Source organism: Schistocerca nitens, chromosome 9, assembly GCF_023898315.1.
Source record: "Schistocerca nitens isolate TAMUIC-IGC-003100 chromosome 9, iqSchNite1.1, whole genome shotgun sequence".
Taxonomy (NCBI): Eukaryota; Metazoa; Arthropoda; class Insecta; order Orthoptera; family Acrididae; genus Schistocerca; species Schistocerca nitens.
In genome coordinates, this window is record NC_064622.1 from 370,522,505 (window position 1) to 370,537,600 (window position 15,096).

At 39.3% G+C, this 15,096-nt stretch overlaps 1 long non-coding RNA gene across 1 annotated transcript in view; it reads left to right on the forward strand.

Moving 5' to 3' along the window:
* LOC126203404 (uncharacterized) overlaps nucleotides 1–15,096 on the forward strand; it is a 1,362,544-nt gene that overhangs the window by 1,346,888 nt on the left and 560 nt on the right. The window lies entirely within an intron of this gene.

Here is a 15,096-nt window from a genome sequence, read left to right on the forward strand (position 1 = left end):
GCGAGAACTGAAATTGTGGACATAATAAAATATAATCACAGTCAAATGCCGAAAATATTGTCACTTAGGAAGTTAATCCTTCTGTATAGAATGCACGCCCTTGTATTTGTCAGGTTAGGAATATTTCTTTGTACATTAATATGAAAAACGCTGACGGTTACCATATAGTTAACAAAAATCTACAGCAGACGAACTTTGATCTTGTGTCGCCTTTCTAGCAAAGATTATTACTAGAGTCAACCAGCGAAAGTGAATTGTTCTTTTTGAGTACCAATTTCAAACTTTCTCTCCCGAAGCACTTTACGTGCTTCCGCTCAGTAAACATAATTTTGTGGAAGGTTTGCCTTTTTGTTACGCCGAGAGGACCAATTACCAATATTTCGCGTATATGGAGTGCTGTACCTCCTTTCATGCACTTGATAAATTACTTTTTTGCCAAGCAAAGACTCTTTAAGCTACGTACAAAATATTTATTCTTTTACTGGTATTCAGGAAGTAGCTCACCAGGAAGGACATTATTATCAAACAGCGTACATATTGCGTGCATGGATGCGATTAATGCCATTGTTAGATCAGTTTCCTTTTATAATTTCTTTTATTGTCCAACGTCACAACTGCGATGTTACAACTGTCCAAATTTTGTCCACTCTTGTCAGCTTCCTGAGGATGAGCCAGCTCCTGAATACTGGCGGAAAAATAAATATTTTGTACGTAGCTTTAAGGCATTTGAATGTCAAAAATGAAATTTGTTGAAAAATTACTGCACGAGGAATTGGATTTAGCAAGATTGTATGTGATCGTTAAGAAAGTGTACGAAGTAGGAGAACGAAAATTCTAATGGTAACAGAGAGTATCCAGTCTCTCTTTAGAAACAACTAGAGCGCATAGGGAACTTTGGCTAGAAACGGATATGAAAGCTAACCCATGTCCCGAGGGCGACCGTTTCACCGTTACAGGGACGAACTGTAAAAGAAAATGCTACTCTCTCATGGGTGTGGTGGTTACTACATGTGTAATAAACTAACACAGCTATTGTAGTAATGGCAAGTGCACTTCAGTGGATGAAGATACACCAACAGTGCAATGTGAAACGTAAATGCTACGCCTTTCGTGTCAACGTAAGTGCTGGGCATTGATGCAACCTTTCGTGTCTACGTAAGTACTGGGTATTGATACAATATTAGTAGGCTACAAGTCCAGCAATTAGCAGAGCGATACTACATCACTGCAGCTATTCTACCGAGCGGACGCAAGAGAATGGAACGTATTATTTCACTTTTTTGTTCCTGCCGCTGGACATGGGTTCTTGTTGAAGCCATTATCTGCCTGTGGCTTTTACGGTTCTCCGGATTTGTCAGGGGAATGTACCGGCACCTTGTACGCGCTAGTTGATGGTGAAAAATGTTTAAACGGAATACTCGTAACATTTGGGATGTGCTCTCTCAATCTCCATCGCTTTGGATATTTACAACTTTTGAGTCAAAAAAGATATACATGGAAGTGTAAATGGATGAACATTATCTTAGTGCGTTTGAAAGTATCCTTCATTAACTGACAGGCTCGCTATAAACCGTGACAGCTAGCTTGGACGGCTTTAACGATGGATTGTTTCTCTGCTGTGGGTGAGACTCCACATAGAACAGTCGCGTTTTTGTTGCTTACGGGAGCCAGTAATTAATAGTCACTTCATCGCCATGCGTCTCTCTATCTCGTTACTGCAACCCTATCAGATACGGCCGTTGTAGAACAACCTGAGCTTTGTTCGGAATGTCGTTTTTAGATGACAGCACTGCCGTGTCACAGTTAACATAACGCCCATTTCTCCGTTTGAAGGAGTTGGTCTACTTGTAGTTCATATATATAAGCTCGTATACGGCTACTTCGAGTATGAAACACGCGTTTCTATTTTTACGCTGTTGATCTGAGGCACCGAAAAGATATAAAAACGTTTTTTAAATTTTTGCTAATGGCAGACCAAGAACTGATAGTGCACAGAAGTTACGGGTTGTGATTCTAATTCTTTCATGCATTGTACATATATATTAATATTTCTTATTTTGTACGTTACGGATCTCTTTGAATTTCATGGGTATTATCTCATCAATATTTTTCAGTCAGACAAAATTTCATTCACTGTTGTGCTGTTTCGTTACACTGACTTTCAGACTTTTGTGGTTCATAAGGTGGCTTTATCTGTCTTTATATATTGGAAGCGGAACTTCTTCGGGATATTTTATGCTGTGGTACCGTTTCCTGACTTATATGCCATTGCAAGGAAAAAACAAAGTTTTACCATTCTGGGCATCGCCAGCAACTGCGGCGAGCAACGTGAGCACGCTTGGTGTAAGAAAGACACAATATTTTCTTCTCAGTGTCACTCCGAAAACTAATTCAGTGTGCGACGATACGGTCACGTTAACTGGTTCCTTCACTCTGCAATCATGTGTCACATCAGTAAAATATCTCTCACCGTTTTAGGCATTACTCGTCTCGTGCTTTACTGTGTAGATTCGAAAATAAAGTATTCCCATTAGAAGCGCCGTTCTTTGTTGATTCTTTTAAATCTCGTTATTGGTGGGAGATACAAGCTACAAATGGTGTATGTGAGTACTAAAGATATTTTAAAGTGCTGTGTACAATATGCAATAGCTAACACTGTCAATGCAACGCTACACCTACGTGCGCGGCGAGTCCATTGAATACCTACAAATGCAATAATGTATATGTGAAAAAGGCTAGCAAACCCGCACATAAACGAGGGTAGCATATTGACAATACTGAACAAAAAATACCGTTGAACATTAGATAGTTAACTGAAAATGTCAAGAATGTTGCTGTTTATATATGTTTGGATGTTAGCCCACAAAAAAAGCTTGTGTAAAATGGTATGATGCCTGGACATTTCTAATGTGACTCACTTAATTACAATCGTGGTTTCTTGCAGTCACCCGTGTTGAGACGTTTCTCACTGAAGTGCGAAATATACAGCGCTTTACATGACAGTTAAACGCGCCCATTCTTAAAGGGTGGCGGTTAACAGTTAATACATAATGGCTACATAAATGAATTCGTATACGCGGATGTTTCTTGCAGAGTCGCCGAACGACATGACGAGTATTTAAACGGGAAAATGCTACACCACTACTCTTTGTAAGTGGCAGCTGCGACTGGATTCTCTCGCGATGTGTGGGCCATTCGCCACAGTATTTTCCTCGCCTTTTTGCTCCTGCTCAGTTTACGAAAGCTTATGTTTTCCGAAGGACTACTTTTCGAACTCAGCAAAGATCATGCAGCCAAGCTGCCTGGTATAAACGGCGAACGGAAATCGTTCCTTGCAAAACGCTCGCTTCCTGAAGCGACGTAATGAGATTTCCACGAATTTTCTGTAGTTGTGAAAGCTGTTGCTAGGGGAATCGAATGAATACCTTCCGCTGTAAGTGATAGTAATTACCCTGTGATTACTTACCTACCTCTTTCCGCCGCCGTACACATTTGATCCTATAAAGTAGCCACTGATTTCGCTAAACTCTTGAAGGTTTACACGCAACCTGAGTAGAAAAAAATTATGACAATGAAACTGAAACTGCTGGATCACATTTCATGCATAGAGTTACTTGGATTGACATGGAAGTGCATTATATAGGATGTCGCCTTCCTGGTATGCTAGAAAATGTTATTTTTAAATTAATTAATCTAGATAACTATAGTGAAAAATTTACTGTCCGTTATCAGTCACAATGTCATTTTTTTTTTGGTCGAATACGACTTGTCTGAGTGTGGTATTGGGGTATGTATAGTCTTCTTGAATGAATGTATTATCATGTTCCATTTACGTGTTCGACAATAAATCGCTGGTAAACACAATAAAACGCCAACTAAAGAGGCATTATATATTAAAAAAACAAGAAGCCGTGTTTTCCTCAAGGAAGAATCTGTGAAATTATGTTTATTGTAAGGTTGTGGTTACTACAATGTGCATCCAATACATTAGTTGAATGTCAGTGCAAGTAGGAATGAGAACATCAGGATTTAAAAGATGCTGTTGTGTTGGATATTTTGTGGACGTGGGACCAAGACTAGTATGCATAAGGTGTTCACTGCTTGTATTGACTTTCGTTTACTCGATACACATCAGGTCTACAAGTTTCTCAGTTGCAAAACAGTAACTTGCCAATATCGGATAGATGAAAGATTTTAAAGTATGTATTTGTACTTTGCCGGCAGTACGGTCGCCGGTATTTTTCGGTAGGCTTGATAATTCTATATGCTTATGCTTGGAGCGTTTTATGCCTACACTAAGACATGTGTATCTTTTCATTCGGGATCCATTTCATGTATACAGAGCTAACCCTCGAGCATTGCTTCCGTATACCAAATGCCTTTATAAATGTTACAGTATTAAACATGTTAAGAAGTGTATCGAATAACAATTAATAGTGGCCTTAGTGATTTGCATCTTTTATTTCGCACTATGTATACATAGGGTTTTATTTTATTTTATTTTTTAGCTCTTCACTACATTAGTGTGCAGTCACATTATTAGATTACAATGTTTTGTTTATGACTATCTCATATTCTCGATAAATGTTGCATAACCTGTCAACTGGGCAAAAGAAGCACCGCGCTATGTAAGCACTTTTGTAGAGTTATAATTGACTGCTGACATCTTTCTACTCAATGACTTAAGCTTTGCCCCACTCTATTTCTGTATTGTTCGAAGATTTTCCAAGTTTTTTTTATGTGAGTTTCTCGGTTGCTCGCCAGAAATTAAATTACCATATTGTAGTGCAGATATTTTTCCTCTTGGTTGCTGAATTCGTCTATTACATTCGAACTCATGCAGAGGTAGAGAACACATATAATCAGCGTCTGCATTGCTACAAGGCTGTTATTAATATTACCTACAAAATGTACAAGTGTGAACCGGAAACGTAATTCCAATTCCTTTAAAAGCAACTCACAAAGTCACTAACAACGACATTCGTAGTCTGTAAATCGCAGTTTTTGTTTAGGGAATGGACGTATCGCACTTTAAATAATTTTTAGAATCACTGTATGCACATTAACGACGTGAGGTCTTGTACTTGGCTGTATTCTGTGGAAACAGCACTCACGGACTCCGTTTCGTAAATATGCTCCATGGTGGTAGCTTCGGGTGAATCGTGCGGTAAATACTCTGCACTGGAGATATTTTCCTGGTGTCTCATATGTGACATCACTAAACTTGTAAATTAATATCTAATAATGACAGACATGCTTCATGAACTAGAAAAGAAACGTCGATGCGAAGAAATTAATATTTTTGATACATTGTGTTTCAGGGAATTAGGAAATACGGTTAAGACCTGACGTCCCGTCGCTTTGTGTTTGATCTTAGGAGAGGAGCGAAACCGCCAGGTACCACTGAAAACACTTTCACTGTAATGTGTGGGAAGTTACCAGGAGAAGGTGATTGATGAATGAATGTAAAGAAAGTCAATCTGGAAAATGTGAGGAAACGTGAGCTTTTACTTACAAACATTAGTTTTGGTTAAAGGACGAAGCATTTCCAGCCTTGGAGGCTCTTATTCTGTTAGCAGTTGTGCAGACTCGAGATACAGATAATTTACGTTAAAAAAATTACATTGTCTTCTCTTTCGAAAGTTATCGTTTTGGTAACTATTGAACGAATATCCAGTGTAATGAGTAAATCTGTGTTTTTGCAATGTAAATGATCTGTTCAAGTCTGCGCAGCTGTTAACAGAAACAGACCAGTGGGAAAAAAATTAAGCGCCTGAAGACGTTCCTACACGGATCGAGACACATCGTGTTTTAAACAAAAACCACTTTCTTGGATGAAGGCTGATGTTCGTTTCTTTACATCTCTTAGAACATAAACCAGTCACGTTTCCAGCAATAGTCACTGTGGATTGAACGTTTAAATTTGCTTGAGTGACAGACCGTTGGGTTACTCTATAAACCAATTTCGATTATTCACGATACTTCACTTGAGTCGATCAAATAACTCGCAAACTTATGAACCTAGGTTGATGAAGCATTGTGAATCATTTACATATCTTATGAAGACTTAATGACGACGTGCGCGTTAAGCGAAACCACTTAAATCAGCTGGTGATTTGCGTAGAATGGTTTCGTGCAAGAGGCACATATCAAGGATAATGTAGCTCCTATATTGTTTGTTTCCTCATTTATCTACATTCGATCGCTGCTGTATCTAATATCTGGTAACGATCTTCAGTGTTTCTGTGTGTAAGAGACAATTTAGCGTTTTTGCCAGTTTTATTTTTTGACAGTTCAGTCTTTACTAAGTAGTTTGTTGGTTTGTTCAAAACTATATACGTTGAGTGCACCCTTTCAGCTCAGAGTTTATTTACAAGACGTATGTCGTCAGGAGCCTACTTCGATGTCTTACAATGGCCGTCAGGTTGAAAATTACACTACTCGCCATTTACGGTATCGTAGCAAGCGATATAGTTCCCATGTTTCCACAAATACAATTACTGTTTGTGTAATTTTAGAGTCGTATTATAATACCTCAGTTATATGAGGATCAATGTAGTATTATGATGGGAAATAACTGTGTTACAGGCTTCACCAGAGGACGGCACGTAACAACACTTGTCGAAATCTCGCTACATGTATAACGGTTTATACGGCTGACATCCCGTGAAAAATTCGCAACTAAAAAGCGCGAGGACGCCTACATTTGCAACTCTGTAACAGTTTGTACAATGAAGCATTACTAACGCATGAATACGAGTTAGGTTGCCAACAGACTGAGGTTCCGCAGTTTTGCCTAAATTAACACACAAAGGTCGATCCACAGCGGTCATAACGTGCAGCCAGGCAACGACAAAGTCTCGCCAGATGCAGCCCGGTGAATATTAGGGGTAATGCCATTCTCACGACACGTCAGTGTGTTCGGAAATACATTGCGTCACCGTCTGGATTTCACAAGAGCGCCAGATTCACGATAACACCTGAATCTATGTTCAGCTCTAAAGAACTAGCAATGCTAAACATAAACAGTAACATCAAATTAGTTTTTATGACGGCTACTAACAACTAAGTTGCGGACATTTTCAAAACATTGCTGTTTCTTGGTTATAGCAGTTTCGAACAGCCGCAGATCAAGACGAGAATTCATTTCTGATAGTCGTGAGGGTCGTGATAGTAAGGAGCGGTGAAGAGAGGGGGGGGGGGGAATCGGAATGGGTCCCGATTCTTTTTATTGTTCCATTTCCCCCACTCTAAATAAATCTTGCTTTCAAAAACGCTATTAACGAGCCACAGATGCCTCTAATTTTACAGTTGTTGTTGTGACTTCAGTCCTGAGACTGGTTTGATGCAGCTCTCCATGCTACTCTATCCTGTGCAAGCCTCTTCATCTCCCAGTACCTACTACAGCCTACATCCTTCTGAATCTGCTTAGTGTATTCATCTCTTGGTCTCCCTCTACGATATTTACCCTCCACGCTGCCCACCAATACTAATTTGGTGATCCCTTGATGCCTCAGAACATGTCCTACCAACTGATCCCTTCCTCTAGTCAAGTTGTGCCACAAATGTCTCTTCTCTCCAATTATATTCAGTACCTCCTCATTAGTTATGTGATCTACCCATCTAACCTTCAGCATTCTTCTATAGTACCACATTTCGAAAGCTTCTATTCTCTTCTTGTCCAAACTAGCTATCGTCCATGTTTCACTTCCATACATGGCTACACTCCATACAAATACTTTCAGAAACGACTTCCTGACACTTAAATCTATACTCGATGTTAACAAATTTCTCTTCTTCAGAAACGATTTCCTTGCCATTGCCAGTCTACATTTTATATCCTCTCTACTTCGACCATCATCAGTTATTTTACTCCCTAAATAGCAAAACTCCTGTACTACTTTAAGTGTCTCATTTCCTAATCTAATTCCCACAGCATCACCCGACTTAATTCGACTACATTCCGTTATCCTCATTTTGCTTTTGTTGATGTTAATCTTATACCCTCCTTTCAGGACACTGTCCATTCCGTTCAACTGCTCTTCCAAGTCCTTACAATGTCATCGGCGAACCTCAAAGTTTTTATTTCTTCTCCATGGATTTTAATACCTGCTCCGAACTTTTCTTTCGTTTCCTTTTAGAGTGATAACAATAAAATATATAAAATGTTTTAGTATAATAATAATAATATTAATAATAATAAAATAATGATGACAATAATAATAAATAATAAAAATTCGACACCACAATAATGTCATAAAAACCAGCAATGCTTTACGCAAGTGAAACAGTAACCCTTAAAAGAGAACAACAACTTGAAGACATCAAAAAAGGAGGATCATTAGGAAAATTCTAGGAGGAAAGACATAACCAAAACGGTTATGTTAAAACAAAAGAAAAGTTTTCAAACATCGAAATGATATTAGGAAAAGTCCAATAAAATTCTACAGTCATCTCAGCCGAATACCAGGAAATCGATTGACGAAGAGAATAATAGATTATGTAACCTCACTTAAGGATTCCACACTTGGCTGGATGAAATTCGAAAGGACCTAAATAATGTGAACATAAGACCAGCCGACATTCTAGAAAGAGACACCTTTAGACATAAAAGGAGACAAATGGGGAGTTATATCAGAGCAAAAAAAAAAAAATCTGTACACACTAATGTGGTCGGATGAGCGTAAACAAGCGTTTTCGGAAAGAGTGAAAGCCTATTGGAAGAACAAAGTGAATTCAAAGAAAAACTGATCGAGTTATTTGCTTAATGTCTTCCATTTCTTGGAATAATTCGCCAATAATAATAATAAATTTACATCGCTATAGCACAACTTCCAAGAAATTGCAGTTCAGTCAAATACATATTCGAAAAGTGTTTGTCCAAAAATTTCGTAATTACTTACGTACAAACTATCGCAATTTACTTACGTACAAACTATCACAATTTTGGCAATTTCGTGGTGTATACGGTTTAAATTCGAAATATGCACTCACCAATGTCAATGTTTCACGTGCAAGGGGACCATACGAACTTCCTCTCATCGACTTGATTCATATTGACAGGGTATTTAGGACGCCACTGAGGCTTCAGTACACCTAAACTCTTAACCGTTTTCGAGAAAATCGAGTTTTAAAATTTTTTGCGTACTTTTATATTTTGTATGATCAGCAGTACTCAACGAGTCCGCAGCCGAGAGAGAAAGCTTCATAAGCACAAGGTCTCTGGATCGAATCTCTTACTCATATCCATGTGATTATAACAACAGATTGATTATGACTGTGCAGATTATAGATTGCTAATGAATCATTTATTATTTTCATAATCTTTACCATACAGAAAAGGATTATTCTCTAAAATTTAGTATTTCTGCAGCTACGTTTTAACTCGCCATGAACCCTTTTTCCCGGAATCCGTGCACATACGTTTCCACCTACCATGAGCCTATTTTGCCGGTTTACGTTCAGTTATTGCACTACACGCATATGAACCTATTTCCCCGCTATCCCTCAAGGTAGTTCTGACCGACCAGAAACTGCTCCATGTGCACAAACGTCTTTCGGTTGATGAAGGGAGCAAGGGAACAGCGTGCACAAACCCGGAGAATACATCACTCGTATGTTAGATCCCGAGGTAGTTAGAAGCTAACGCTCCAAGTTGTCTGATTTTACGAGTAAGTGCGGTAATGTTGCTGGTACTTCGACAGGAAGAGGAAATGAAACTAATTGTGAAGACGAATAGCTTTCCAATGAATTTTCAAAAGTTTGATTAATATCGGCACTCGTGTATAGTGAACAGCTCTTCCTCCAGTGCTTCGAATCCTTCTGTACTAATAACGCAAGGGCACATGGAAATTGGAGAAGAAATATTTCACAGTACTTTTGAAAAGCTAACGGAGAAACATCTCGTGATGTACGACAAACTAACTGCTCACCAGGAAATCGACGAAGAATATCTGAAGAAAACGAAGAAGTCGCTTTATCTTCATCAGACGATTGCGAGCCCGACGAGAACAAAGCGAAAACGGACAGCAATAATGTTCCGCTGGGTTGCCATTTTAGCGAGAGAGCGTCCAGGACAGAAGTTGGTGATTTGCACAATGATAACAAAACTATTACGTGGGAATGAAAAACAAATTACCAACCGCGAATTCCATTCAGACAGTGCTTATCATCCTAGGCGCTTACTAGCTTGGCTGCGGATTCATTGAATACTACCAACTCTATAAAACATGAAAGCACGTCTAAAATTTTCATATTTATTTTCTCGAAAACGGCTGACATTTGCATCGTCCTGTTTATGTATGTTTTACTAATAGTCGTGCCCTACAGACCCTGTCAATATGATCAGCTCGCTGAGAGGAAGTTCGCACGGTCCAGTTATCGGCCCTGCAGACTACGGATGTTTGTGAAAGACCGTCTTTCTTCGATGTTTTCGTTCAGGAATTTCTTTGCCTCTCTTTTTTCCCTAAGCCACTTTATATAGTTCGTCGATTCCACCTGTGGTCTCAACGAAGCGTGTCACACTTGTTGTTCGCCGCAACTTTGGTCAGCCTGTGAACGGCCGTCATACCCTGACTTGAAATGTTTTTTACAGCCAGTCAGGCCGCAAACGAGTACATATGAGCTAGCCATCAAGAAAAGAATCCTGCGTTAAACGGAACTAGCAACTTTTCAGAATTTTCTTGGTGCTACTTTATTCTCGTAGAGCGGGTTGAAAAAAATTAGAACATCATATATCTAAAAATATGAATGTTTCAAGTAAATCTTGGATCGGAAGTGGAGGGAGGGGAATGAATGTCATGACCCATATATATGTAAATGGGGTGTCTCACCTAAGAGTCGTCAGCGCATTTTATCCGTGTTTCTCCAGGTGTGTGCAGTTTCGTTTGTTAACTTGGAATATGAACCACTTTTCGTACTTGGCAGGTCAGCACAAAGTTGAGAGGTTATGACTAGATTAAAGGCAAACTGAACCTTTCCCTGGTCCGAGAGGGATTTTGCCTCGCGACCTCTCGGTTTCCAGACACATGCTTTACCACCAGACCGCCATGCCCGACATGGTGCCAATAAAAATATAACAGCTACAATTTCTGCAGCGAAATATGACATTGATGCACTTCTCACTGCACTACGTGATATTATCAGCACAGCCACATTTGTTTCGAGCGAGTGGGCCTTCAGGATCGGTAATAACATGAAGTAATAAGCAATATTAAAAAGATATCAATAATTCAATTGCTGGTGGATGTTATGAAATGTATTGTGTAGCGGAATCATCAAAATGCCGTGTACTGAGAAACTAGCAACAATAATTGCTATTCTTATCAACTGATTAATGTCGCTGAGTAACGAAACTGTAAAGTAGAGTTATATGGCGAAAATGGCTTGGATGCCCGAAGGTCAGGTTCAGAAGCCTATATGAAAAGGTTTTACCTGCAGTCCGCGTCCGGAGGCACCTTTCCTTCGTGAAGTATGAGAACTTTGTGTGTAAGTTCAAAAATGGCTCTGAGCACTATGGGACTTAACATCTATGGTCATCAGTTCCCTAGAACTTAGAACTACTTAAACCTAACTAACCTAAGGACGTCACACAACACCCAGTCATCAGGAGGCAGAGAAAATCCCTGACCCCGCCGGGAATCGAACCCGGGAACCCGTGTGTGTAAGTGTAACTCGGAAGTGTGGGTTACTGTAATGGTGTGTGTGTGCGTGTGTGTGTGTTGGGGGGGGGGGGGGGTTAGCTTACTTACTTTCTCCAGAAAATATTTAAAATTACAGAAAAGATAACACTGCTTAGAAAACAAGGTTTGTCCTATCCCTTGTTCTAATTATAATTTAAAAAAAGCTTGAAAATACGGCCATCTACTATTCTTCTAGCGCTGTTTTAATTGTTGTTTACCGAGGCTAAATTATAAACTAAATTTGGAAGACGCCCGGCCCCTTCACAAGTTTCTTCTCAAGTGCTCCCATATAGAGCTGCAGAATAGTGTGCTTCAATCTACGAGAAGGGCATAGGGTCAGCCGTATGAGGGTATATTTTCCAGGCAGTGGGCGTGGAAATTTCCGATTCACATGTAATATATTCTTCGAAGTTTTCTTCCAAAGCCTTTATGCCCAAATATTGAAATGAATTATTTACGCTAGCTGTCGAAAACTTGTACAAAAATTTACACCGTGGCTGCACTGTCTCGAAATATGAGAGTGTTAATCGTCCTACAGAAACTGTGGCCATTTTGCTGACAATCTTGAATCATTTATTAAATATTGTGAATGTCTACTTTACGTTGGGCTCGACAAAAGGTAGCTGTATAATTATGCTACCACGACATATTTTATTGTAAAAGATGTCATTTCCAGCTCGTGCATTTCATCATCGATCGCTACACTGTTATTGTATGGCGTAGGTGTTCGTTTCGCTGCTAGACGATGCAACTAGTTTTTTCGTCTCTCTACTAGACGATGTAGTTAATTTTTTTCTTCTTGAAAATGTCTTTGCATTTTTCTATTAAACGGATAAACACTCGTGACAAAATGCACTAAGTGTTTATAAATCTAGGGAAATCTCTTATGAGAAAATGATGATGGTAGAAAGGAATTAAATGTAATAAACTAAAAACGTATGGGGTCGAGTTTAAAGAAACATCAGATGGTTGACTGCACATAATCGCGCTGCAAGGGTAGATATCAGGCAAAATCACGTGAAGTCAACGCTACGTAGAAACATTGGCACTGATAAACCTTGCGATGTTACGATCATTTTTCATTCTGTTGACGAATGAAGCGTTAGCTCCCATTACATACATTCTGACCAAGGTTTTTGATGGTTTTCCGTCAGTTACGAACCAACTGCCAGGTAGACAAGCTTGCTGTGGAAGACGTAACGTAATGTACGAAGATTAAAAATAAAATAAGGAACCCACCACTGGAAAAAGACCGAACTGTAGAACAAATATTACATTTTCTGGTAAAAAGCTTGGCACATTTCGTCCACCACAACTTGTCGGCCCATAATATTACATTACCGCAGGTGAAACTTGCTCGATTTTTCCTCTACCATTTCAGCTTTTGTTGAGAAGTAAGTAACGTGAGAGAAGCCTCCACGAAGTAGCAGCAACTATCAGCGAACACATTAACTATTTTTCTTGTATGGTGATTCATTTAATATGCCTCACCAGTCTTATGAAGCTCACGGGCTCAAACTGTAACAGGTTATATGATTTCTTCCTGTAGTTAACTTCGATGTAGGTATGGAAAAGTTTTACACATCTAAAAATCCGGTACTGAAAATCGTCACAGTTTTGAGTAACGGACTGCTCTCGCCTCGGTGACTCCAGGGCTGTCCAAAGTCATTACCTAAAGAGAAGTTGCGGGCTCATGCAAATATACAATTACGTGGAGTGGCATTTAAACGCCCATAGACAGAAAAGAAAAACTTCTTAGTTAATGAAAGTTCAAATTAATATAGATGTGATTTGGCCAGCATCGATTCATAGACTGTCGCCTTGAATGAAGCAACTCCTGTCGTTTAGAAGTAACTACTCCCGTAATAATTTCCATAATAACTGAAATGAATTTTCACGTATTCCTGCGATGCTGAAGTCGTGATATCACCAATTGTTTTCGACTGACAGATTCCTCTTTCTCTGTAACACTTTCGTATCATCCCTTTATATCACCGTGCGCGCTCGAAGAAACAGTTCACAAGAGCTGATAAAGATCTGGTTGCGCACAGGAGATATCGGGTGAATCCCAGAGACGAGATAAAATAATGCCTGATGCAGGTGTTTTTTCCTTTTGAGTCATCAACCTTGTGACTGTTCTGACTGGTTTGATGTGGCCCGCCACAAATTCCTCTCCTGTTTCAGTCTTTCCATCTGAGAGCAGCACTTGCAACCTACGTCCTCAGTTATTTGCTGGATGTATTCCAATCTCAATCTTCCTGTTCAGTTTTTTCCCTCTACTGCTCCCTCTAGCGCTATGGAAGTTGTTCCCTCATGTCTTAACATGTATCCAGTCATCCTGTCGCTTCTTCTTGTCTGTGTTCCATATATTCCTTTTCTCGCCAATTCTGTGGAGATCCTCCCCATTCCTTACCATCTCAGTCCACCTAATTTTCAACATTCTTCTGTAGCACCACATCGCAAATGTTTTGATTCTCTTCTGTTCTGGTTTCCCACAATCCGTGTTTCACTACCATACAGTTCTGAGGTCCAAACGTACATTTTCAGAATTTATCGCCAATATTTGATACTAGTAGATTTCTCTTGGCCAGGAATTGGTATAAAATTCCAAATATCTGCAATGCGAGTTAAACTCAGAGACGTACACGAATACCACTACATGTGATGACTTCAGACTGAGTTGTCTGACTTCTTGAAATAAGGTAGGCACGGTATTCATCTGGTGGGTTTTTGAACTTCAATATTTACGTTGTCCATATTAAGTATACAGCAGTTAGAACATTCTACATATTATTGTTACAGACTTTCTCTCATCATATTTGAGTGCTGTAGCTCCACCACCGGTGATGTTACTGTAAAAGGCATATGATTACCAGTTTGATTGGAAAATTACAAAAAAAAGAAAAAATGCGTCTTAGTTCTGTAAGTCACGTATGGAGCAGAGGCACATGTTTTATAAAGTTTCAGTGAGAGAAATAGCTACTTACGTACGAGGGTACGCTTATTTTCACTGGGTTAAAGCAAGACACAATAAACAGTTTTTTGCTCAGGGTATATGTTTAAAAGTACTCGTTTTTGTCTTCACGGATGATCTACAACTTACAAACAATAGGCGGTTTATTTTGGGTTACCTGATGTATAGGTACACTAGCGATCCACTTGGCTTCGCAAATGTAGCACGAAGTACATACGGTCGTACGAATTGTCTGCTGCAGCGGTATCTACACTATTCTTTCTCGTGAATCAGAGTATATATTAATGAAAACAAGTAACCCCCCACTACAGTTTCTGAGATCAGACTTCAAATACACACACAAAAATGTAGCGGTGGACTTCGATTTGTAATTACAGTGAATCGCTCATTCTAGAAACCAGTCAGAATGGGTTTTATATGCCTTGGCACCTACAGTTGTTC